General features: G+C 30.2%; 1 protein-coding gene across 3 annotated transcripts in view; it reads right to left on the minus strand.

Moving 5' to 3' along the window:
• Positions 1 to 27,606, minus strand: part of LOC147073402 (homeotic protein antennapedia-like) — a 563,252-nt gene that overhangs the window by 110,648 nt on the left and 424,998 nt on the right. Inside the window, exon 1 of one of the 3 annotated variants that reach the window (XM_085945487.1) lies at positions 23,906 to 24,903. The exons of the other annotated variants lie outside the window; for them this stretch is intronic. The gene's annotated coding sequence lies outside the window, so the exon portion shown is untranslated. Of the gene's footprint in view, positions 1 to 23,905; positions 24,904 to 27,606 lie in introns of those variants that run through there. 3 annotated transcript variants of the gene reach the window in all.

The following is a 27,606-nucleotide window of genomic DNA, read 5'->3' on the forward strand; positions in this document are numbered from 1 at the left end:
TATTGTATGTTTGTACAAATAAAAATAAACCATGGTAGTCTGAGTAGGTACTTACTCTGAGTGTTAAATTGAATAAAATTATGTGAAAATAGAAGTAGTTAGGTAACTACCTAATCATAAAGTTTGAAATATAGGTATCATATTTTTTTTATAAATTTTATTTACAGCTTGCATGGTTTGAAATGAAAATCACCTTTCTATGAGGTACCTATTATTGAAAATAAATTAAGTAAGTATAAATAATATTTGTCAAAGAAATATTTGTGATAAAACTACCAAAATCAGTGATAGGTACCTACTATTAATTTTAGCACTAGGTATATAGTATATCTTCAACATTAAATTTATATTGCTCCTTCATCGGCTTTAATGTAAAAATAAAAAAAATCATTAAGAAGAGAGATTTTGATCCACTACAATCCTTATAATGTAAGCAACATTTTATATTTGACATCTACAATCTACAATATCTACATCATCAGAAAAACAAATATCCATTGGTAAGGTCGAGGTTACTTTAATTTACCATTTAGGACATTTAGGTAGTTGAAATAGCTCCACTTTTAGAATTAACACTAATCAGTACCGGTCTAAAATGAAAAAAAAAAACATACTTACAAACAAGGTTAATATGTCTACCAATTTTATATGAATAAATAGTTTATTTAAAATCTGTTTATTGAATGGAATCGTCAAATCACTTGTTAATAATTTTATGACTATAGGTAGGTACAGTTTATTTTATCGTAAAAGTATTTCAAAATTGTATATCTATAAGTATGTTAATTAATATTATTAACAATGGAATTGCTTTGATCTACCCTATTTTACTTAAACCAGTAGGTAACAATTTCAATCATTAGATAGATACATGGACTATGTAATTAACTATTTATTTTATTTCTTATGTTTGGTATTTAATTATATTTCAAATTGATTCTATCGTTCTAGCAAGGCAACTACTAGGTACCCATTTGATAAATATATTACATTCCTTTGGACAGAAATCTTTTAATTAACCACCTGCTTATTATTGCTGATTGGCCAATATATAATGCGCCTTACTCAATTCCAATGAATACATTTATATGTAACTTTGTATTGTTTGTAGTGCGGTTTCTTATTGTACCTATATACCTACATATTATCTAACTATTGATCAAGTTAAATAGTTGTATTTTTAACTATTTATAAAGCCAAATCGTTTATTTACGTCTTTTTAAACCTTTCACATCAATGTTACATTTTGTTACATGTACAAATAATACTAATGGATAGATTTCTACTTATAATTACATTCTAAATCGTTAAATTGTAGCCTACCATATTTTTTTGGTATAAACAATTTAAATGGATCTATTGATTCATTAATAAAGTTTCCAGCTATCAATGCACTCGGTATCAATATCATATAGAAATAAGCATTTATTACATTGAGAAAAAATATGGAAAAGCACCTTAGTAAATTGAAAAACAATTCATGAGTCATTTCAAGTTTTTCAACATTTTTATTAAGTATTTGTTTTTCTTTCAGAAAATTCATTACTATTTAATGAGAGTTTACATATTACAGAACATTTTCTCAAAAACAAAAACTTTCATTCCGCAGATACGAATTAGGTACCTATCTCTATTGGTTATGAGTAAGCATTTGAATATTGGATATAGCTACAGTATACTAAGTAATTAAAATTATGATTTGGACATTGAATTATTTAAGTAAAAAACAAAATTACTACTAATCTAAAAGGAACATTTACAAGAATAATATGGCGCTTTGGATTAATGTTGATTTTAGAAATATTATTTAAGCAAAATCGCAGGGTTTGGTTTGAGCTAACACTTTATAATCTTTATAATATCTACTCGGCTCAAGGGGTTTTTGAAAATGGGAATATGAAACATGACAAATCGATATAATTTCTTCGATGTAAATTAATCGACCAAACCAAACTCCCTCTGGCAGAAATATTTCAAGACAAGGAAAAAAAGTCTACAGGATCTCACAAGTTATTTAATATGCTACTCACGCTGTAGCCTATTAGGCATAACAACACTTGTATATTAGTTATATATACACAGTCTATCCGCTAAATTTATAAAGTAAGTACAATTTTTGTAGCCCATTTTTATATTGTTCATACATGATCTAAAAATACTTAAAAATTTAGGTTAGGTACTCTTCTCGTAGTCATGTTTTGTATAGGTATACTACACTTACTACAACTAACTTATAATCTAGAAATTTACAACATAATTCTAATACATAATTCACAATACATAATTGTAACTATTTTAATTATCTTGTTAAATTACACACTCTAGAAAAAGAGCCGCCTATTGGGGTACCGCTGGTTGAAAAATATTTTTTTTGCTTCATTCCATAATTAATAATAGTTTTTATATAACTATTTTAATTATCTTGTTAAATTACACACTCTAGAAAAAGCGCCGCCTATTGGGGTACTGCTGGTTGAAAATTATTTTTTTGCTTCATTCCATAATTAATAATAGTTTTTAATACTACTATTTTAATTATCTAGTTAAATTATACAATCGAGAAAAAGCGCCGCCTTTTGGGGTGCCGCTGGTTGACCATTATTTTGTTGCTTGATTCCATAATTATTAATAGTTTTTAATACTACTATTTTAATTATCTAGATTAATTATACAATCGAGAAAAAGCGCCGCCTATTGGGGAGCCGCTGGTTGAAAATTAATACTGTTTATATATTTTTATTTTTCGGGATTTCGGCCTTCGGGATTCCGGCCATTCGGGATTTCGGTCATTCGGTATTTTGACATTCGGGACTTCGTCCGACACCCATTTTAACACAACCCTGTTTGTAAGAATACAAAACAAACCTATCGAATACAAAACAAAACTGTCCATCTCCAATAGTATTTATTTCAAACCTGGTCAAATCCAGATGATACAAAACAAACATAGCCATCTCCAACATAAAATCGTAAATATCTTGTTTGTTAAGGATCCGCGATTATTGAGCATTGTTTAAATCGTATTTTTTAAATAAAATATAATCATAAATTAGGAAATTATTAACTCACGGGTTCAAATTAACCACAAAAACAAAAAAGTTGATTTACTCAGTTTCACTTGTGATGGAGATGACCACGTTTGTTTTTTAGCGTCACATATATTAATACAAGTGAATACCATTTGATATAATTTAATGCAAGGTAATCAGTCGAAGATGCGTATCAGTGCAGTAAAAAGGTGAAAAAAGAAAACCAACATTTCATCACTTTCATGGAGGAAACGTTAAGACTTCTGCTGATAATGAATCCAGCGATCTCAACTACTCGTGGTGGGTCGTGCATCGATTTGATCTTCGCTCGCCACATCGACAAAATTCATTCTAAAAATTACATAACTTATTTCAGCTATCATAAACCTATATTGACCATTACTTCTAACTATTATGCGTAGCTAATACTTACGCACCAACATTACTATATGAGTTCATGAATTTTTATTTTCAGAAAAGTGTACATAATTTTTTGAATCCTTTGGATTCGGTTACTTTGACAAATAAATTTTCTTTCGAATTTGGACAACCAGCATTCAGATAATCAGCAGGCAAAGCATGTAAGTATCCATGTTTAATATTTTGGCCGTCAGGGGTAACCATCGTCTAAGGGGCCCAGGGGGGCAAACCCCCCCTGCGAGGCGCAAATCGCCGAGTTTTTTTTGACAATTTTAATAATAGATACTACATAAAACAATCGTACTTATACACAAAAATACTCTACAAAACTAAATACTAAATACAAAAGTATTATAAATTTATAAATATATAAAAAACGAATTTATTATAAAAATGCGAAGACGGCTTCATTCATCGTTGATTCGGTAAGAAGATGATTCATAAAAATATTAGTAGATACAGGAAACATAAATAACGAAAATATCTTTTTCATAGATACTAATAGAAAAATCGAGATTTTATTTTTTATTAATAATATACCTACACGAAAGTGGCAACAGATACTTACAAATAAAAACGGTCGAAGAATTAGTATTGATTCTTAAAACTGGTTTCTTGGAGTTTAATTAATTGGTACCGTTAGGCTATTAGAGGTTTTACAAAGCATGTGATAAAGCTACCTGATTAATCACAAAGCAGACTTGATTTTTTCTCATTACTTTGTCATCAATTTTCAGAAGATTTTGATATAAATTGCTTTATTGAAAGATAACACTGTTTTTTTCTCAATATTATCTAGTTATATTATATTATAAATTATTTAATCTTGCGAGAAATATGCTGTGAACACTATTATTGTTATAACAGATGTTTTATATAAATCTCGTAAATATTTGAAGCAAATGTGTTTATTAATTGTATTTTTTCTATATATTATATTGTGCTGAAAAACACAATTTCATTGTCATACTCAAAACAATGATTTTTAACTTACATAAAATTAGATGCAATAATAAATAGATACAACTAGTTCAGTACATAACGATCTATCTACTTGCATTGATACCTACACTACTGCATTTAGGTGTATTTAAGAGACACAATGTATGAAATTGTAGTTTGTAAATACATTAATGAAAAATATGTGCTGAATCTATAACATAATATAGATACCTAAACCTACGTAACATTTCCAATATTTTGAGTAAGTATAATGTTTGTTAGACATATTATACGTAACTTGTAGGTCCGCGTTCTCAGTGCACAGTCTCAGAGCAGTCTCTGTACACAATGAAAAATCAAAAGGTAGGTATATTGTTTTTACCATTTTCGATCCTTATAAGATCATATGGGACTCCACAGAATGGAGGTTTGTAATAACAGATTTTTGTTTTTACGAGAAATGTATGTTATCCACTTGCTCAACCTATTAATTGAAAAACAATATGTTAATTTTCCAGACCCAGGATTCAAACCTGGGATTCACAACATTATAAGCCGACCCATAAGCAATCGTGGGCGTTAATAGGTATAGGTACCTTAATTTGATAGACATTTAATTCAAAAGCGCGACACTTGACTTAATATACTATAAGTAAAGAAATTTTTTTTCAAATTACTGAAAATTCAATGTGCTGGACATACGTATAGTATTATATTATATATATTAGTATCAAACCGTCACATGCCTATCCTTGAACCCGTTGGATTCATGAATCCATGTTACCAATTTCAGGAGAAATACTAAAATGGCAAAAATAAACCAAGCTCCAACAATCACGGTGGGGAGTAGCGAAGCCTTCATCGAGCTGTGAATCGGTCATAACTGCTGGTGAATTAAAAATAATTATATTTAATAACTTTGGCAAATTAAATATAGTAATATCTGTGTTATTCACAGTTCAGATATTGATTTATTTTACTCTATTTTTTACGTAGGCAGATATATTAATTACTCACTAATAAATGTAGGCATAAACGTCGCAATAAAAACACTTTGAAAAGTCAGATACATATTTTATAATAAATTTGTATCAGATTTATTTTTACATTTCAATGTTTCCGTTGGCATACTATTTCTATCAATATAAATTAATTCAAATGTCGTTTCGACGTAATCGTTACTTGGTTAAATCAATTTATTAATGCATATTTTAAAAAGCATCAATGCTTACTTATTCAAAAATATTATCACTTTGTATGAAGACTTAAACATGTGCAGGGCAGGTATTTCGCAATATTTTTTCGGGGGATACTAGGTACTTAATAAATTTAAAAAATCCAGTAAAAATAATGTAACATACCTAGATAAGATTAGCTGTCTTTAGAATCTGATTATTTTCATTCTAACATCTAACATTATTTTTAATATTTGTTGTAAATGTAAATAAGGACCCATGTATAGACAATAAATTAATTGATTATGCACATCTTTAAGTTTTAGCGAGGCAAGAATTATTTTCTTTTAATAAACATCATAAGGCATAATAATTATTCTCAATCTATATTAAAAATGTGTCAAGCGCGAAATGTATAAGGTACAACTACTGAGAAGATAGAAGCATATTAAACTGACTTGCTTATTTACTCCAACAAATCGTAACGTACGTCTATTCCTTTGCGCATTTAATTCAACTGTGCGGCGTCCATTCCTCCCGGAGGCCAATTGGGTCGGCGTCGAATTGGGTCGGCGTCCAATTGGGCCGGCGTCCGATTGTACCGGCGGCCAATTACCGGAGGCCAATCGGCGGAGGCCAGTTCGCGGTGCCAAATCGTCCTAGACCCCTATTTAATCTACTAAACTAACCTAACCTAAATAGATGAGTACACACGTTATCATCATTTTTTACGCATTGCGTCAGTGTCAGTAGGTACTAAATATAGATTACGATTGTCAGATTGGCGCAAAATGTTACAAAAATGGTTTTTTCATTGCATTGGACATTTTTACATAGGTAGTTAAGTATTATATAAAGTTTACGTGATATTACTAAAAATATACGTAAAAGAGCCAAACACCCGCAAGATACATTTTAATACATAGGTAGGTAAGTAGGTAGGTACCTACGTAACAAAAATATTTTTAAATCTCAATTAAAATGATAAATTATGAGCAACCGGTATTATTTGCAATGTAATTTATACCTACCTACCTGCATACATGTATGTAGCAAAATCTAATCTCAGGGTTGTTAGAAAAAAGATTCAATGACTCAAAATATACTCACGAAGATGTGATTTTGAAAAAAATATATTGCAACTTGGCATGAAGACTGTGGTAGGTAGTGCATGTTGGGCATAACGCACTACAATAAGCGGACTAACTGTGTAACATAATGAACGTGGGTATGCGATGAACCAAGATATTGCCAAAAACAATAAATAGGTAAAACATATGCCTCGAAGAAGAAACAATTATTATTGGAAGAATATATTTACCCAGTTCTACCTAAGAGGCATAAAATATCCGAAAGGTAAACTTAGAACCCACTGGATCTACAAAATAATAATTATATTCTGCCGAAATACGCTAGGTGCATTGCAACGCACAGCGCTGAGAAAATTAAGTTAGCTTGGAGATGTCTATCTTCATTCAAAATAGTTTGATCCTGGCTGATAATGATCATGTGAAATTAAATATTTATTAGCACTGCAATCTGCAGTATGTGAAATGCTCGGCAACAGCTTAGCTCAGGTGCTATGTACCACCTGTCCAAAGAATCTTGAATGCGGCAGGTCACAGAGCAGACTATAGCAATGGAAATGAGCAGCAGAATATGCTAGGATGTCTGGCTCATGATCAGGCATTGGTAAAGAGTAATCATTTGCCGTTCAGTAAATATTTACTTTGTCTTGTTTGCCAAGATTTATATGCGCGCCATTCGAAGCACGTTATGATTGCATTCAATTAGAATTTTGAATGTAAGCCACAATTGAGTCATTTACTTGGCAGTATTTTGCGATTTAACTTTAACAACTGAATATTTTTATACAATTCAATTAGGTAATTAAATTTGGATTTCATTCTAAAATGATAATGATGTGATTATAACGAATACGTTGGCTAATACGTGTAACATACATATTTTTTAATATGAATTATTTTTCACATAATATATATGTAGGTACATTCTCTATTAATTAAATATTAATTTATGACTTTGTTTTTTCACGAAATATTATTTAATAAATTGAATTAATTAATAAAATATGTAGTAGGTCGGAGGTAAACGCCTTGTTGATTCTTTGTTTTAATACATTCAATTAAACTAAAAATAGTTTATACTAAGTTATTAAGTAAGTACCTACTAGGAATTTTTTGGTGTTTCCACATTGGTACAACACCTGAAATAACTGTGTCAAATTTATATATTTGGAAGCCAGAGCTTTGACCTAACGGCCTGAACAAATAACCAGCTATGATTCCTCATTTCTTTCTGTGGGAGCCAACGTGATCTGCATTGGATTGTAGTGTTTGTATATACTTTTTTTTATATTTTATATGTAATATGTTTACCTACCTACCTACTAGGTAGTAAAAAAAAGGTTTTTTCACCTTGTGAGAATGAGTCATATATCTATCGCACCTTTATTCTCATAGGGTGCATTGTGTTGCCATAATTACGCAAAGGTAAGGTAAGGTGTGCACCAAAGGTTATTACTTATATCCAATTACCATAATCAAGTTGGTAACTAAAGATCCGTACTCACACGCTGTAAAATAATATGATTTAGAGAAAAAATATAACCGAATCAGGCACCTAGGAGAATAAACAGCGCGTTTGAAATTGCAGCAACTGCGATCTAATCAACTTGTGATCTTGAATGCGTACATTCACATGGCAAATTTAGCTGTACGATGATCGCATGCGATCAGCGCAAGATTTTTTTCCATTCAATTTAAAAAATGAAATCTATGCTATCAATAATGGTAGTGATTTTACTAGTCTCAATTTTACGTTTTCTGTATTTTACTATGGATTTTGGAAGATCGCATGTAGGCGGGTACCGTATTGATTTTGTAATATATTTTATTATTATACATGATACATGTACTATAAAAAATACCAGGTGGCAATGCGGCATGTTAACATTCTTATCGATTCGCTCAATACTTTATTCAGTTAACAATAATACTATTTTTATATCATTAGCAAAGCAATATAAGGAAACAAACTTCATAGATAATGAACGCGTCGATTTCAATACCAATTTAGATTCGTAAGTATCTATTCCGATAAAGCCGGTGTGTGTTTACGTGAGTAAGTGTGTGAGCGAAATACATAGTATATTAAACAAAGCGACTAAATTCAGCGCGCGTACGAGAGATGCAACGAGCAACAAAGACTTCTCTTTCAGAAGAAAATTTACGATCTCTCAGAGAAAAAGAGAGAGAGAGCTATAGCAGTAGCTCTGAACAAATGGCAAACAAAAAACGACAGTTTACAATTTATTCTATTAGACAAGAAGTCTGTAAAATAGTGAAAAATTTAAAATACGCTAAGTATTACTCAAATACGACCATAGAAGTTCCACTATTTCAACTTTATGGTGTTTGGCACAATTGCATTTCAAGAGAATACGAAAAATCGATAATTTGAATAATGGTAGGTACCTAGCAATGGTTATGTCAGACTGACAATATGGAAATTAAAAAAAATACAAAATTCGGTCCAATACTGAACACATGGACATAATAATAATATATACAGTGTTGGTTATTATGACCATTCGTTCAACCACGGCATATTAATTGAAATTATTCATTACAAAATATATCAGCGTCCCCCAGAATAATATAGGTATTTAATTAACTACTTAATTTAACTTTGTTGCGCTCCAACTATTGATAGGTACCTACCAATTATAAGGTTGTACCTACATATGTACTTAGATATAATTTAACAAAAAATCATTTTAAATCGTGATTGTAATTTTTGAATGAACTCGGTTGTGACCTGGTAGTGTGTACTCATGTTATGTCTACCGTATAACAATCATCCCGCATACGTTTGTGTACACTTTGAAGGTGAGGCAGGTTTTGTCTCGCGTCGAGGATCGTAATTTATGGTGGGCAAAGTTCCGCGGGAGCGCTACCTGTGGAAGATGCGCACAAAAGACATCATATCTGATGATTCGCATTGTGTAATTTTTATAATAAATCATGTTTTATTAATGCAAGGATGCACATATTAAATTAAAATGCAGGATAACTATGTAAAATAATAGGTTACTTACTTATTATACTTACTTAGGTACTTATTCGGTATTTTCAGAAAATTAATTACATACTGCTGTACGCACGTAAATTTTGTATAAGTAACAATTAAGAATATTCGATTACTGGCTACTGAATGAATACTTAGTGTTTCGGTAGGTAGGTTCGAGATATTTTGATGATAATGCCTACAATGCAAAGGGCATGGATTATAAAATTTAATTAACTATTCCGTCTGTAAAAAATGAAATTAACAGTATCAAAAACAACGATCTATTAAAAATAATAAAGAAATATTAATTGTAGATAGGTATTCAAATCAATGATGCAAATCAAATTCAACGTAAAAAGTAGTTACTTTAAATATTTCTAAATCGGTTCAACGATCGCCATACAAATAGATAATGTTCAGTTTGCTTTTTGTAAAAGGTGAGAATATAACATTTTAAAGTAAAAACTATAAGCTCCACATTTCAGCAATATAAATTATTATCTACTAACTACTAAATAATTTAGAAATATAAAATATTTATAGCATATTATGCTAGTGCATGTTTTGTTAGGGTGTATGCACAGCTATAAGAGTTACACAGAAATTTGTTTTGAAAGACACAGAATCCAAAAATAAAATTGAATTGTGCATATAAATGCATATTTGAGACATTAGTGCATATTTCATAAATAAATGCATATTTTAGAGCTTTTGAATTTATAATTTTAGTTTTTTTTAATTATTTTATCGAAATATAACTAAGTTATGACGGTAGATAGTTTAGATGCACTTGCATTTTTAATGCCCATCTCCGAGCTGTGGATTTATCAGAAAAAGTGAAGCCAAACCGGGCACTTTTATTTAATGTTTACCCAATCACCTCTGTGGACATTGAAAGGTCGTTTTCCGCATATAAACAAAATACTGACGGATACCTATGCGGAAAATATTAACGCCAGAGTATTGAAAAAAAATATTGTAATTTTGAAAAACAGAAAATAGTATTTAATGTGTCGTTTTTTTTTAAATTTATGTTTGGTTTACATTGCATTTATTATTCAATTATTTGTACTTGTGAAAAAACAATTTTGAAAATTGTAATTGACTTTATATTCATTGTTTGTGTTTTTTTGTTCTGCTATCGTATTATGTTAAAATTTTCATAACGAGTTATTCGATTTTTTGTCAGTAATATTGGGTAAAGTGGGTATTTACAATTTTTTCCCACAAAAAATTACAATTTTTAACTGCATATTTCTTCGGTTTTAGTGGACATTTTATTGATTTTAAGTGCATACATGCATGCATATAATCATGTTTTTTGTTGCATATAAATCCGGGCCCTATTTATTACATTAATGGTACCTACTACGTTATAGATTCTATATGTTGTACCTATATACCATCAGAATATTATTATAAAATATACCTACTTAAGTAGCTACTTATATATTTTCGACATGTTGTAAATAGTGCGTGTATTAATTTCTTAATAGGTGAGTATTTAGTTGAAATTCTTCTTTTCAATGATTTTATTTTTGTTTCTAATTTGTATTATTTTTGCATAAGTATTTTACTTTCACTATTAAAAACATAAATCAATAGATACATAAGCTATTCATATTCTATAAAAATATGGTGTTACATCAAGAATCAACGTATGTATAATTCGGAAAATCGTAGCACGGTATCAAAGCAGTACCTACACAACAAAGTTACGCCCTACATTTTTTTTAAATATTTTTTTTTATCACGTGCGTGGATCAGTATCAGTGGGTACCTATGTACCTACTAAAAAGTGGTATGGGAACTTTCCTAAACTACGCATGCGCGCAATTGAAACAATTTGTGAAAAGCCCCTCAAGGTGTTTGTGAGTGCCGTTGGATGTTTGGCGTTTCGTAAGAGAAAAATAACAGTAACCCGCCGAGCAAGTAAAAGGTGAAAAGTATATATTTTTTACTATAGATTAATTTGGAGGTTGGCATGTCTGAGATTATAAATTACTTTAAACGTTATAAAACTCAATAGTCAATGGTGCAATAGATAATACAAATATTAAGCATTATAAAAATTGTATGGTTCTGAAGGCGTTCATAAAAATTAGGTAGGTAGATATTTGGATTTTTTATGTTACTTTTATTAAATTTAAAATTTTATAAGGTTGACCTATGCATACATACAAGTACCTGCTTATACGATAAATCTATTATTTTATTAACTAGTAGTTATCTAATGAGAAAATATGATATTGTTATAATATTTTGAAGATTGGCAACGTAATTGCAGTATTATGACCATATCCTGAACCCAGGCATATTAGATTACCAATCCCTTGGACAACGTCTTATAAATGTTGTGTAGCCAAGAGAATCTCATTTTACCTACGTTTTTGCTGTCTTCTATATCTCCCCACATTATGAGCTGGAGTAAAAACGCGCAATTTCCAAGATCCAAATCACATGTAGGTACTTTGCTACCTATTATCTTTCCTGTTCTTCCTCACACCAGTAATTTGAATACCCAATATCACTGATAGGTATATCTATATTAATAAAAAATATATTAACATATCCGTTTATAATAGTTATTAATTTTATTTTTAAATTTTGATTTTCTGATTTCTTTCTAATTTATATTATCGCTATTTTTTACTTACACATTACAATATATAAGTACCTAATCTTGCTAGGCTTCATTTCATTATTTTTTCTTTATTTATAAAAACTTTATTTTTTGTAACATTTACTCTTTATGTATTTATAACAATCTAACTCTTTGTTTTACTTAATAAATAAAGTAAAGAAAAATACGTCAATGCTAAAAAAGAACAGACAGGTGTTTCAAGATTTTTTTGATGTTGAATAATGCGCAACAAGTTTTTATTCGCAAAATATTAATCAATATTTTCAATTTGTACGTACCTATTTTACGAGCTTCTATTGGTAAACCATAATCAGTTATTACTTTTCACTATGTATCAGTCGTGAATTATGTTTTAGGATGCCTTAGGTAAAAAAGGGTAAAAGTTAACTATCTATAAGCAGAGTTTAAAATATTTTCTTACGTATTTCGAAAGAAAATTATTTATTCGATGTTATCTTATTCGTTGTCTATTTTTTTTCATGATACGTATACTTTGGATAAAAATAATCAAATAAATAGGTAGGTACCTGAAATGAAAGTTTACATTGTGAAAACTTGCCTAATACCTAATTCATGCGGCATGTAGTACAAAGTACATACATGTAACGAATCATGGCAACATAAAAATATTATACGCTTGCATTATTTTTTCGCTTTATCGGTCAATCGTACAGCGGCCCACGTATGAATTTAATAAGCCCGTGAGGCTAGACTTCAAAAAATTGGACCACACAAAGACGGTTCAAAATTAGTTTCGCATTATTGATTTCGGGAAGGGGTTTGTCGGAAATGCTTAGTCGAAACCGCGACGTTTGAGGAAACAGGTTCAATAGAGGTTCATCTTTTGGTCTTTTCTGGAAAACTATTATCACCCAGGTAAAGTATTAATTTTTTTTAAATCTTCCTGGAAATTTTAAACATATTACTTAGGTAAGTACCTATATATAAGTTATAATGTACCTACACATACGAATCCAATAATTAAAGGTGAACATTATCAAAAATAATTATTTTTATTTAATTTCCATAATTTTAAAAGTGAATGTAGCAAAGATAAAAAGTATTCTCAAATGAACAAAGACAAAAATGTAAATTTAAAATTATATTTTGATATTTGAAAAAAAAAATCAACTATTTAAAGCCACAAATCATCCAAACTCTAAACGTTGAATCGAATTAATCGATCGATGTTTTCAATTAATAAGAAATAAAAAACACGTTCTCTAAAAAAATTCATTTCGTATTCAGAACTAATTTGTTTTGTTAGGTGCAGTATTTTTTATATGAGTCGCATTAGGCTATTTAAAAAGTACAACATAATAATATATTATTTAAATTAAAGAATGTTAAACGAGCATGATAAAAAAAATTAGTTCACATGGCGTATTTATCGATATAAGAGGAGCTATGTACAACTGTTATAAATAATTTTCATTTACATATTCATCAATGTACAAGATCTCTCTTAGGCTTATCATTTTTATTCTGTTTCTTCTCATTACGGTGGGCACATTTTTTAAATATTCAAATAACTCTGGTGAATTCGGCATAGGTAGATAATGTTATATAGACCGTGAAAGAAAACGATTTTGTACAATGAACAGATACATATTAAAAAAGTAGAATGTATTATTATTATACAATGATGTTATCAATAAATTAATAGATAATTTAATTACTGTTTCTCAAGAGATTCTGAAGTTCAAAAGACTACGATGAGAAGTTAACTCGGAAAGGATACCAGATGACAGGACACTAAAGTTACCAACCAATTGGGTACCCCAGCGGAAGCGACTTTATGACAGACCATGAAATAAATGTACTTATTGACTATGTGGAGGAAAACAAACAAGATGAAATGGCATGAAACCTGATAAAGTTTTGTAAAAGGATCCAGTGGAAGACACTGATCTTTAATAAGAGGTCAAATCCTGCCATAGAATATAGTGCCGAGAAAAATACTTTTCCCAGTCATAGATTTAATTCCGATGATCTAAATTTTAAAATATCTGATTAAACATAGACCAAGAAGTAATCTGTTCGGCATTTGGTTGAAAAACTAATGTAATTTGGCAGTTAATCAATTAACTATATAGGTATGCTTATATGTCTGGTGTAGTCAACGAATAAAATATTCGCCAACTTACCTACTTATGTTCTGATTATTCTTGTCTACTTTATAGGCAGATATGTATTAATTAGGACGAAAGTTATGTATAATTATTCGATAGAAGTATCATGTAGATACGTTATTTAAGTCACATTTTAGCCATAGTTTTTTTTCAAAAACTATTCCGCGCAATCTGTGTGGTAAAATTGAAAGCACTTAATCAGAGTCTTTTTGCAGCCGCAAGGTATTTCAGGTGCAACTTTTAATGTCTAGGTGGATAGGTACTAACTTAGCCGAAATCCGGTTAACATGTAGGTATTGTTATTATAATATAATCAGTTTCTTTCTGCATTTAAACCAAATCATTTTTTATTCAAGACGAATGTTATAACTACAATATAACCTACGAATTACTCTTGACATAAAAATAGTAGGTAGGTACCTACCTATCCAATCATACCGGATATAGAAAATATAAAAAATAACGCTTGTGCATATTTGGAAATATAGCCAGGTAGGAAAGTTTATAAAAATCTAAATATTCTAATGATAATCAATTGGATGGGACATGGGTAGGTAGGTACATATAGCTGGTAACTAATAATGAACTATAAATTCTAAAAAAACTGATAGCAGGCTGAAGGGGACAAACGTGTTCAAGGGCAATGTTATAGTATATAACGCAATATCTTAGATTATAGAATATAAACAATCTTCACCGATAATAGGCATTTACTAGATATCCATCGAGGTTATGGGAGGTAGCTTCGGAGAGAGCAATGCAAAACCATAAGTAAGTAATTAAAAGCATAAAAAATTAAACAATATTTTGTATGTCACATGTTCTTTCTTATTTACACTAAGGAATTCTATCTTATATGCTTTTGCACTACCCACAGAGCCACTTGCACAAATTTGAAGGCCACCTAACGTTCAATACGCTACTATATATTGACCGCATGATGAATGTGGTGACGTGGCGAGTAATATAAGGAACTACGATTTTTTTGGTTTGGGTGTTAGGGAAGCTGATAAAATCACCTACAAAATATAAATATAATTACAGTATGTATTACTTTTATGTGATAAAGCTTTATTGAATAAAAATATTTGTGAAAAATTGTTTTGGTAAATCAAAAATCACGCGAGGTAATTTTTAAAACTTGTCGGAAACTTTCATCAAGATTAACTGAACTTGATTTAGTGGATTGACGTTAAAACGCCTTTTATGTAAATTATATTTGTTTCATAAGATTACAATCATAGATGGAAATATTTTAAAAATATATGTAGGTAATTTCCTAATACCTACATGCATGGATAATATAATTAAATCCATACCTGTACGTAATTTGTAGATGCATGTAATTAAATCATTATTTGATGCAGTGATAAAAGAATAGGCAAGTACATACTTACTCAATTGAAAAAGAGTTGTTTTTCAATTAACATTTTTTTTAAATATTGTGGAAGTATGTAGTATATATTAGTATATAATAATTAGTATATATGTATATAAAAGGGAGACTGATTATTTTTTACTCTTTTTCCAATTTGTGTAGATACGTACACATCTCTAGCGGCGCTCAATCATACAGTTTATGAAAGTAAAAATCCACCATGAAAGTTGAGAGCATTGCTTAGTGTAGGTATAGAGCAGGGATTTCAACTCTAGGAATTGTTAAAAAATATAACGAATACTTATAGTATGTAGTTATATATATATATGTGTGTGTTCTCAGTCTTAAGTTACGTAAGTTTTATTGGAGAAAAAATTTGCTCGCCATTACATTTTGGATAGAAATAATGTGCTCCTGATTCTCAATAAAATTCTAGACTTTTTAAAAAAAAAACCAGACTACAGATTAAGTAATTGAAAATAAAACAATAGATAAAATAAAATGTATTTATTGTCAAACTCAAATCATTAACATACATATAAAATATATAATGTAAAGCTACATCTACATAATAACGATTCTAAGATTCTGTGCCATACTAATTATATAGAATTAGTTTTTGAATACGGAATTAGGTAATAATGCGTGCCAGCCAAATTGACGAGGTAGACCTATCCGGTTAAATCGTCTAGTAAATTTTGATATCATTATAGCAGCTTATTGGCCAGATAACTCAAATGATAAGAAAAGCTCCTTCATGACTAATTACGTAGATAATTTAATTGTATTCTGTCTGTTTACTTTGTAATAATAGGTCTTACGATATACTCGTAATATTATTGATTACCTACAATTGCATTTATGTTATTAAACATAATAATTAATTAATAAATTAAATACACTGCTTGAGTGGAGTAGTGATAATTTTAATTGGATGATTTAAAATGACTTAAAGTTTTATTTCAATAAATATTCAAGAAAATTTACTGGAACGGTTGTTAGTATTGAATAAAATAATTTAATATATCTGTCACCAGTTAATCACATGTCGTTTGTATCGATTCATTGACAAATGAGATCGATAATTTCAGCACGGCGGAAAAATAGAGATATCAATTATTCCGTATGAGGTATATTCTCACACCTGTCCTTAAAAGGTAGTTGTCGCGGCCTGCCAGGTAAGTAAGTAGGTAGGTACCCACCTACTTACGTGGTCTACACCTGTAGTGATCTCTTGGTACGAGGCAGCAAAAACTGGTATTCGTAATATGGGCTAACTGAGTGACTAACTGTTGTGGTTAAGTTTCGGGTAGTTGATCTCCACAAAAACTTAACGATGGAAGTTAACTTTCAAACAAAAAAGAATATAAAGTAACCACATTTTTATAATGCTTATAAAATGCGAAAAATCAAGTTATTATGCACAAAACATGAATATTTTGTTACGTAACTACTAAGGTAAGTAGTTCGGAAATATATTTCTTGTCAAACTTTCTCGTATCTGACTTGTTACATTGGCCGAATTAGCACGTCCATCCATGTCCGATCCGAAGAAGATCATACAGGCCTCCACTGAGTTGAAATTGTATAAACAGATTTTTGTTTTTACAAGAAATGGATGTTAGCGACTTGCTCAACTTAATAGGTCTATTCCCTGACTCTAAACACACATTGAAAAACAACATGTGATTTTCTTGTTGGCAGACCCGTGATTTGAACCCGGGATATTATAGGCCGACACGTTATCCGCTTGGCTATCGTGTGGTACCTAAAAGTAGAAATAGTGTTCCTAACCCAGAAATTCCTTGCTCGTCACAACTAAACTTCTACTAAAAATGGGCAGGTGGAAATAATGAACTTTATGTTATAGATATCGCTGTAGCATTGTATTTCTGGTGTTATACGATCAAATAAATAAAAAATAATAAAGTTAAACTATTATAATAAATTATTATGTAGGTCCTTAGATTATTGTCAAATATTAGGAAGCGAGAAATACGGAAAGAGCTTTGGGAAAGCTTTCACTCAATGACTATAAGATTATTTATATATATCTAAATTGGTATTGAAATCGACGCGTTCATTATCTATGAATTTTGTTTCCTTATATTGCTTTGCTAATGATGTAAAAATAGTATTATAGTTAACTGAATAAAGTATTCAGCGAATCGATAAGAATGTTGACAGGCCGCATTGCCACCTAGTATTTTTTCTAGTACATGTATAATAATAATAAAAACTATTACAAAATCAAAACGGTACCCGCATACATGCGATCTTGCAAAATCCATAGTAAAATACAGAAAACGTAAAATTGAGACTAGTAAAATCACTACCATTATTGATAGCATAGATTTCATTACAACGTTTTTATTAGGTCATATTCTTATTTGTCCGGTGGTTGTATATCCAGTACAAATCTTGCAATCAATTTTTAACTATCTTCCCGACTAGCTAGACATTTGAAACTTTTAGAATATATCAGAACACGATGCCAGTGCATTCTTTTAATACTTTTAGCCATCTTTAAGTAGAATTTAATTCAAATTATTTCGGAAGAAATCCGTAAAAAGTAAAATACTTCGTTGCTAGAGGGGTCTGAGGTCCTAGCAACTAAATTATTAATATATACGTGCGTTACTATGAAAATCAAAATTACATTTCAGTATTCTATATTTGTTTGTTTGTTGCAAAATAGCAAAAAAATGATTTGTTGACAATTGCCTTATTTGTCCTAAATTATTAATACATAGAATTGTCAAGTTCCTATATATGATTCAACAGAAAATTTAAAAACGTGGTAGGTATACCTATAAAAAGTTCTTTTTATCTTGTAATTATTTTAATTTTCATTCGGTACTTACCTACCTTCCTACTTCTTAAAAATAAGGACATCGCTTAGGTATCATGAAAAATACTATGAAATAAAATCTAGATTCACAGGAGAATGACATTTTAATTTCGATTAGAGACGGTTTTTATCAAGCGACCTTTATTGGGTTGACACTCTTTTTCTCCATATTAAAAATATCTCGGAGATAACTGGGATTTTTAACCCTTTAGCGATATCAGTTAAAGAGATTATTTTAAAATACAGACATAACTTTATAATAATCGTAACTAGGTGGGAACATACATACCTACTGAATATATTTTAATTCGGTAAAGTCTACTGTTATGTTAACATCTATACTACTGCATATTTATGATAAAAAAATAAAAAAAGTACCTTCCTATATGTTTGCCATATTTTTTAGGTAGGCACCTCTAAAAGCCCTCCTTAAACACCAAAATACCATGATAGGATACATTAAGCATTTGTGATAATTAGTGTCCTTACATAAAATATAATTTCAACATAAATATCTAGCACCTACCTATTACAAAAAACGTCACTTTTAGTTATAGGCATGGAATAAAAAAAATGCTTCGTGGGAAAATAAGCAGACAATCTACCTTCAAGCAATTGCACTTTTTAAAATTAATTATAAAATTACTATGGCAGAGAATCTGACAATTATTTATTACATGCGTGGAGGTAATTATTGTAAACATCAGTTTTTTTTTAAATTAGTAAAAGACTAGTAGGTACTACCTATATGCAAATAGTTTTATTTAATTGTTAATAAATAACAACAGTAGATACTGACGGTGAAGAATAAGTATAGGTACATAATACATATGTTATAATGTAGTCCCAAACAATTTAAATAATTGTGTAGTATATCTACCTATGTGTGAATGATAAAATGTATGTAGTTCTACATGAGTTCGATGAATAATCGATACCTATTGCAAATTTATTAACTGGTATCCCTACATACTATTTATCAGTCAGTTGTTATGGAGGCAGATAGAAAACCCGATGGTCTACCAGTCACCTACCTGACAATTAATTATTAATAAACTATATGATGTCTTTTAATTGGCAAATGATAACCAATCATGGGAAATATGCATAATCCTAATAGACTTTATACATAAATTATTAATAATAACTCAGTCTTTTACCTTCATATGCGCCAGATGCTTCTAATAATTATAATTAGTACATACATATGTATCTAATAGGTACCTATATATTATTTATCTTATCTTATATATTATAATATATATTAAATGTATTTTTCACAATCTTCGATGTAAATATTCAATACACAATCTCATTAAGACTATTAATCACATAGAATTATCATCTTTTTCTTTCGTCGCCTTACAAACTTACACAAACTTTTAAGATGTACCTACTTAATTATGGTCCAATTTACCACCCTTGAGTGATGACACGTCAACGATTATTATTATGGTAGGTTTTTTAATTCATAGGAATCATAATTTTAATATTTAGATATACCCCATTCTTAGCTACCTACTAGCGTGAACTTTATAATATGTAAGTATTTAAAAAAAAGTACCCACCTACGTCTTTTTAAAAAGATATTTTATTGCCTTTGGAATGCTTTCTCAGGGTAATTACGGATTTATCGCTCTGTTCAGTTGAGTTTCCTTACAATGTCTTTTCTCAAAGCTTTATCAAGATTCGTGTACGACACAATCTGAAAAGGACGTGTCGTGAATATAAATACTTAAGTTCACAATAAAACACGAGATTAATACCCCAACATCAAAGTTACTGACTACTTCACTGCCATATAAGGGTTTGGTATATTGCAATGCAAACTATTTTATACATAAAAAAAACTTAGATAAGTACCTACCTATGTAGGTACTGTCTACCTCTGCGGCATACGAAAACAAATACTTACAAGTATGTAAGTAAGTAGGTAAGTATCGTATATGAATAACTCATTAAATTGTATTCTAATCAATGAGAGTCTTATACTAATCCAAATAGATTAGTTTTTGCAATACATGTTTTGCCTTTGGGTTTTCTTCTTCTTCTTATCGTGCTAATAGATGTCGGCCATCATTAGGATGATCTTTGCATTATCAGGTACCTCGGTATGCAACTAACAAAAAATCACAGTTATCTTAATAATGATGTTATAACTGAAGCAGTTATTGGCTAGTTAAACAATCCTTAGTATTTAATATACATAATTTATAGACGTTAAGTAACGATCATTTAAAAAAAAATCATAGGTGACCATTTATGTCAGAAGTAAATAAACTATTCTTACAAAAATTATATTATTTATAAATAGATGCTAGGAGTCGACAATATTAGTTTACTTTATAGATGATGAAAGCATTATATAACAATAAGTATGTAGGCATATTGGTTAAATTCTTATTCAGGTTTCTTATTATCTTATTTAGGTTTCATAATACTGGACAACTGCATACACAGACTGGCAGAAATCTTCAATACAAAAAATGAATTGAATAATAAACCTATAAGCCTAATGAGCTATTTTTAAGGTAGGTAGGTACCTATTTCTGAAAATATTACATAGTCGTTTGTGTAGGAAAATTGAAGAATTTATTGGCGATACCTAATTTTGATTTCAGAATGGCTTCGGCTTTCGAGAAAATATTTAGCTAGACCAAGAGAAAAAAAATACGAAAAACCTATTGACACTGATAAACTTACTAAAACAAACTAAAAATGTGTACTGTACCAAAAGGTTCAGGACAAACTGGAATGTTTGAGGATGCGCAAATTTTGAACGGTGTACGACAGGGTTGTGTTCTATCACCGAGTATTTTTAATCTATACTCATGGTTTATATTTGCGGAGTAAATTAATTACATCAAAAAATGGGTAAATATTAATGGTAGATGGATGAATATCTAATATTCTTTATGCCGACAACCTTCAATGTTTACTGACTAAAGTACACACCATAAGTAAAACATATGTACCAACTCAGTATGAATATGAATATTTATGCAAAAGGCCATTTTTATGGTTATCAGTAAACAAAAAGTCGGAGATGTCCGCCTACAGATCAAGAGTAGGTTTGTAAAGAGGGTGGAGCATGTAAAATATCTTGTTGTCATTTACATGAAGAATCGAGCCCAGATCACGAGATTTTGATCAGTATTGACATGGCAAGAAGCACTTTTGGAAAAATAAAACATTTATTCTGCAATCGAGACATAGCTCTGGGAACTCAATGGAGGTGTGTCTACATTTAAAGAAACAGACAGTAAGAAACTGGATGCTTTTGAGATGTGGCTGATTACTTAACACAAGCCAATAAAAATCAATTTACGAACGATATTTCTGAATTTACTCCAACTCATAATGCAGGGGTAGGTAGAATGGGATTCTTTTGGCTATACAACCTCTGTAAGTGGCTCAATGTCCAAGGCGTTGGGGATCTGATACGATTGGCCAAGTATAGAGAGGTGTAAGTGTAAGTACCTACTGCAAGTTAATCACCAACTTTTGATAGAAGACGGCGCCAATAGAAAAAACATTCAAAGGAGAGATAGGTATATTTTAATAAACTGTAAATAATTATTTATCTTATTAGACAACGTACTACCGAATAAATACCATTTCATGTAGATATAAGTAAATACCTAGGTAGGTACTAACTCCTAAAATATTTGAAATCATGAATATCTATAACCGGATACCATAAATAGGTTATACCTAGATAAATTAAAAATAATAAGTACCTAATACATATACTATTTCATTACATCGCAATGAAAAATACTTTTTGTTGCCAACTAAACGGGTCTGTCTATATACCAACCAACTATATTTTAGATAATTTATCCTACAAGCTACAGTAATATGTACAACTGTGTTAAATAATGTTGTGAGAAGTAACATATTATTATTTTTTATGATCAAACGAAATATTATTTTCTGTTATTTTTTACTGTAGGTAGGTACCTATGTGTTTAACTAGATATCAGATTATTTATATTGTATAATATGTACCTACCTATCGGTATAAATGTTACAATTAAATACTTGACATGTTTTCTAGAATTACTTTCATCATTCACATTTATCACCAATTATAAGATCAAAGACAGGTAAATTTTTGACTAGCCACCTACCTCTTTTATAGGTAGAGGGTGCAATAATTCAATACACATTGATATATTTATTCGTTTAAATATTGGCTAGCATGTAAAGTAAAAGTTTCAGGAAAAACATAAAAATTTTACATCAAGGTAATTCATATTATGATTTATATTAATTTTATGGGAAGAATATTCAGACGGGTAGTTTTATTATAATTAAGTAGGTACTTATGTATACCTACCTAATCTTACTCTGCTAATTACATATTATTAACTGGATTAATTTAAATAGTCATAAAAAGAATGTATTTAGCTAAGTATGTCTGCACATACCTGTAATATATATTATATAATACTTATATCGGTAGATGTATAAGAACGACAATTGTCAAGCTAAAACTAGTATTTTATTAATATAGATATCTACTTATTTATATGAATATAACTCAGAATGATCTAAAAAATACAAAACAATTTATAACTATAATTATTAGTATCATATTCGCATAGGTACTAGGTACCTACCAAAAATCACGATTAGGTCGGGTTTCATTCACTTCTTTGGACATTGTCAAAGACGGTCAAGTTGACAAAAATGTATTCTGCTTACAAAAACGGCTGTGATTCGGAACTATAAAATTTGTCTTAGGTATTTTATAAGTAAAGTATGTAGACGACTTTTAAATAAAGTTTTTTTTTATTAATTATACGATTATTAGGTTATTTATGTTGACATCTGTTTCGTGCTACGGACACATCTCCATAACGACAATAAGACAACCGAAGATGAGTTCATAGTCCGAGACAGCTGTCAATTTAAATAACTCAATTCACATAAAACTTAGTTTTATAACCATCATAATGGAGTTCTAACGTGTAAAAATCAATTCGAATAATAAATTGTATACATACATATATCTCATACTAATTTAATAGCTTTATTACGAAAATAATTATATATAAAATATATATTATTTTTATTTAGATACGTAGGATCCCATGTGTGTATGCATATTTATTTTTACTTTATTAAATATTGTGGATCTTATTTCGTATATTCATTTTATTAATCCTCTTTTTAAATTTGGTAATAAGTATATCAAATATTTACACAATCAAAAAAAAATCAAATAAATACTCACAGTTGTAGGCATGTATTATAATATTATCCCATTATTTATCACAGTCACAGTTTTGAAACATTTTCTTCAAGGCATTATGATTTTCATTATAAAACTTAGTTGACTTGTCAACTATTCAGTCTTTCACCAATAGTAAGAATAAAATCACTCATAATGTTTTCACTTTTTTCGAGAGTCAAACATTGATTTCATTTTGTCAATAGAGTTAATTTTAATTTAGAATACATTTTTCATAAAAATCCATAACAATGATTCAACGTATTTTTTTTAATCACCCGCGATACAGTGTAAATAATTATCACAATTGTTTTGGAATCGAAAAAATCATATGACGGAGCCATATTACAGAGCTATCGGCTTTTTGACAGGTCTCATAACATGTTTTAAAAAGAATGAAAGTAAATATATTCAAAACACTGATTATATTATCACATGTCTGTCAACTCCACAATTAAAAAACACTAAATTTCTTTGAGACACATAAATTTTAAGACAAAATCATTTGGTAAAACGTTCAAAATGCCATTGAACTTTAAATAAACAAACCTAATTTGGACAGTAACACTATTTTGACCAATCAAATAGATTTATTATTATTATTATTGTCATTGTTTTTACACTGACCACGTGACTTAAGCTAAGTGTCAAATTAAAATTAAATTTTATTTTTAAAGAAATCCTGATTTGTGTGTGTATTACTGTATTAATTTGGATTCATAATTGAGCGTTTTTTTATTATTAGTAAGCATGTATTTTTTATCGTTTGTATCGCTAATATTTTCCTGTGTACAACTGCTACAAACTTTTGTGTAGATTATAAAGTTAATTTTTTATTGACTTCTTCGGATTATTATATGTAAATTTGCGAAAACGACTAGGTATCCGGCGGACAGAAAATAGTGTTCGCGGAAAGTTTACGTAAAATCGCAGTTTACAGCGAGGCGTCGGCGCCCGCGTTTAGAATACGTCCGTTCCAGCTTGGGTTAGCTGTCAATTCTACGGGCCGTCATAGCGGCTCGGCTCGCGCCAATCACGGTACGGTCTCACATACACTATATGCACGCACACACGTCCGCGTCATCATCGCATTGTGAATGTTCACTCGCCAACACTACCGCACGGCCTGCGCGTGTGTGTGTATGACAGCTAAATGGGCGCCCCATGCACGTTTCGTTTTAGAATTTAGAATTTTATTCCACTATTTTGTAGCAGGCGAAACAAACGTTGACTGTATGAATATAAAAAAAGTCTCTCGAATACTGTTTTACTTTTCAGATTTGAAGATAGGTATCTACTTTTAAAACAACTTCATAGCTACTTAAATGAAATAATGTATGTACCTAGGTATTACATGGCATAGTTATTACGTATTTCAATTAAATAACCATCCAAATATGTCATCTTTCATAAACTCACCAATGATCAAAAATTTCAGCAAATTACTTAGGTCATTCCATTTCTTTAGTTAGATGGAAAAATAAAATAATATATGTAACTGCTAAGTTATTACTTTTATAAGTTATATTTTTCAAAAATAAAAAGGATGTGTCCACCCACCTACCGACCTACTTACTACCTGGAAAATGTGATTATCATCGAATAAGTTGGCAAATAAATATTGATTAACGATTACTCTACAAAATTGTTAAGAGCATACTTCAGTGAAACGGCAAATAATTTTCAGCGATTGTTGGGACGTAATTTCTCTTGCGTTGCCAGTCGGAGAGCGAAAGTCGACCTGTGAGCACGTCAATTTGTTTTGTAATGGCGTCGGTGGAATTAATTATTAAATCGTGTAAAGATGGCTAAAAAACGTTACGTATTTACTCTAAAAACAAAACATGTCAATGAATATATTATTATTATTACTTAAATAACAATAAACATAACATTAAATGGACGCCTGTTGAATTTTTATGACAAATTATGTTTTGTTCGTGTTGTTTGCACAATGTGCGCGTGGTGTAGTCACGATCGTTTTAGACCATGCCTCAGCTGAAGTATAGCCTTAAGTATACAATCACTTTTTGTATAGACAAATTGAAATCATTGAAGATTTATTGGAATCAAGCTTTCAATTTTATCTGAAACCAGCGAACTTCGTTCAGTGAATTACGGAAATAAAAAATTACCTATAGACTGACTCCAATTGATTTTTTCCCCCAAATTAATGAGATATACAACGGTTGGATCTAGGCGCGCGCACCTCACCCCACAACTCCACCGCTACCACTCAAAATTTATACCTACATTTTATCTACTCGTGATGTTTTGTTGCAAGTGCGTTATTTGTGTCGATTGTTTTAATATATTAATTTTGGTAGGTAGGTAGTCTATAAACTGTGTAACTTTCAGCAATATCAGTCCAAGGATTTTTGAGTTGTAACGGACCGACAGACAAAAAAATTAAAAATGACGAGCATAAACCTAGATTAGTATAGTGTATTTATCTCACGAGAGCTAACTTCCATTCTATTAGATAATGAATGCAGCAGCTAGGTACTAGATAGGTAGAAGAAGTTAAAATGAATGTGCGTTGATAATAATTTTATTAATATTTCATATTATGTATCAGCTGTTAATTAACACACACATACAAAGTTGGTATAATAAATAGAGTTTGATGATTATAAACAAATTCAATTATAGGTAGGACCTACCTACCTACAGTAATTTATTTTTATTTACTTCAATCGAAATCGAAATTCGAATATCTTCGCTCCCACGTGCGTCCAACGTCAAAATGGACACGCGAGAAAGAGACAGTTGTAATATTAAACGGTTCATATGGTTTTTACTTTCTCTTTTCAGTGTTCATACATATTCTGATATCGGACGTGATAATTTTCGCTGGCCAGAAAGAGAAAGCACATAAATAGTCCGAGGGAGACGTAAACACAGCCGGTGACTTTTCTATGCTGGATGCACGCTGCTATGGATGCATAAGTAATATAATAACTTTTATATTATTAAGTATGTAGGTATAATATAAATAAACACTCGCAATGAAATTTCTTTTAATACACCGATTCACCTAACTTTATTTACATGATTAAATAGTGCAAGTACATACCTACCTACCTACGTACGTATTTTATTAAATAAATAAATCCTACCTTCCAACCTAGTGAATATTGCCACCGGATCGTCCGTGACGGAGATATAGTTTTTATATGAGGCTAATGGTCCAAACACATTACCATCACATCACGTGCTGTCGCGTGAATCATGTCTCTATATCGGCATGGTAGAACGTGACAGCACGTAACGTGATGGTAATGTGTTCGTATCATGACTCATTAAAGGTTGTAGTGCCAAAAACAATGAAAATTATAATTATAACTCATTATGTATGTGCCTACATTATATGTATTATCTACATATATTTAAAAAAAAAAATACTATTTAGTACCTAGATACCTACCATAGCAAGCTTTCTTGTTTTAAACCGTTAATTATAAAAATTCTGTAAAACTGGTTGCCCATTATTTGATTAAAACGATTTATTAGCTCTTGAATGAATAGGTGTGCATACTAAATTGCAAGTACATATTTATTAAAAATTATCCCTAAAGTGTCGACCCCCTTATGTCAGAAATTAAAATGTACTATTTAATATGCGTAAAGGCCAATAGATGTCCTGGCGAACTATTGTGCGGGCACGTCCCTTGAGCAAATTGCATTATTAAATTAATGACGAG

This window comes from Rhyacophila brunnea, unplaced genomic scaffold (assembly GCF_057557595.1).
Source record: "Rhyacophila brunnea isolate RB1 unplaced genomic scaffold, BYU_Rbru_1.0 scaffold_18, whole genome shotgun sequence".
Taxonomy (NCBI): domain Eukaryota; kingdom Metazoa; phylum Arthropoda; class Insecta; order Trichoptera; family Rhyacophilidae; genus Rhyacophila; species Rhyacophila brunnea.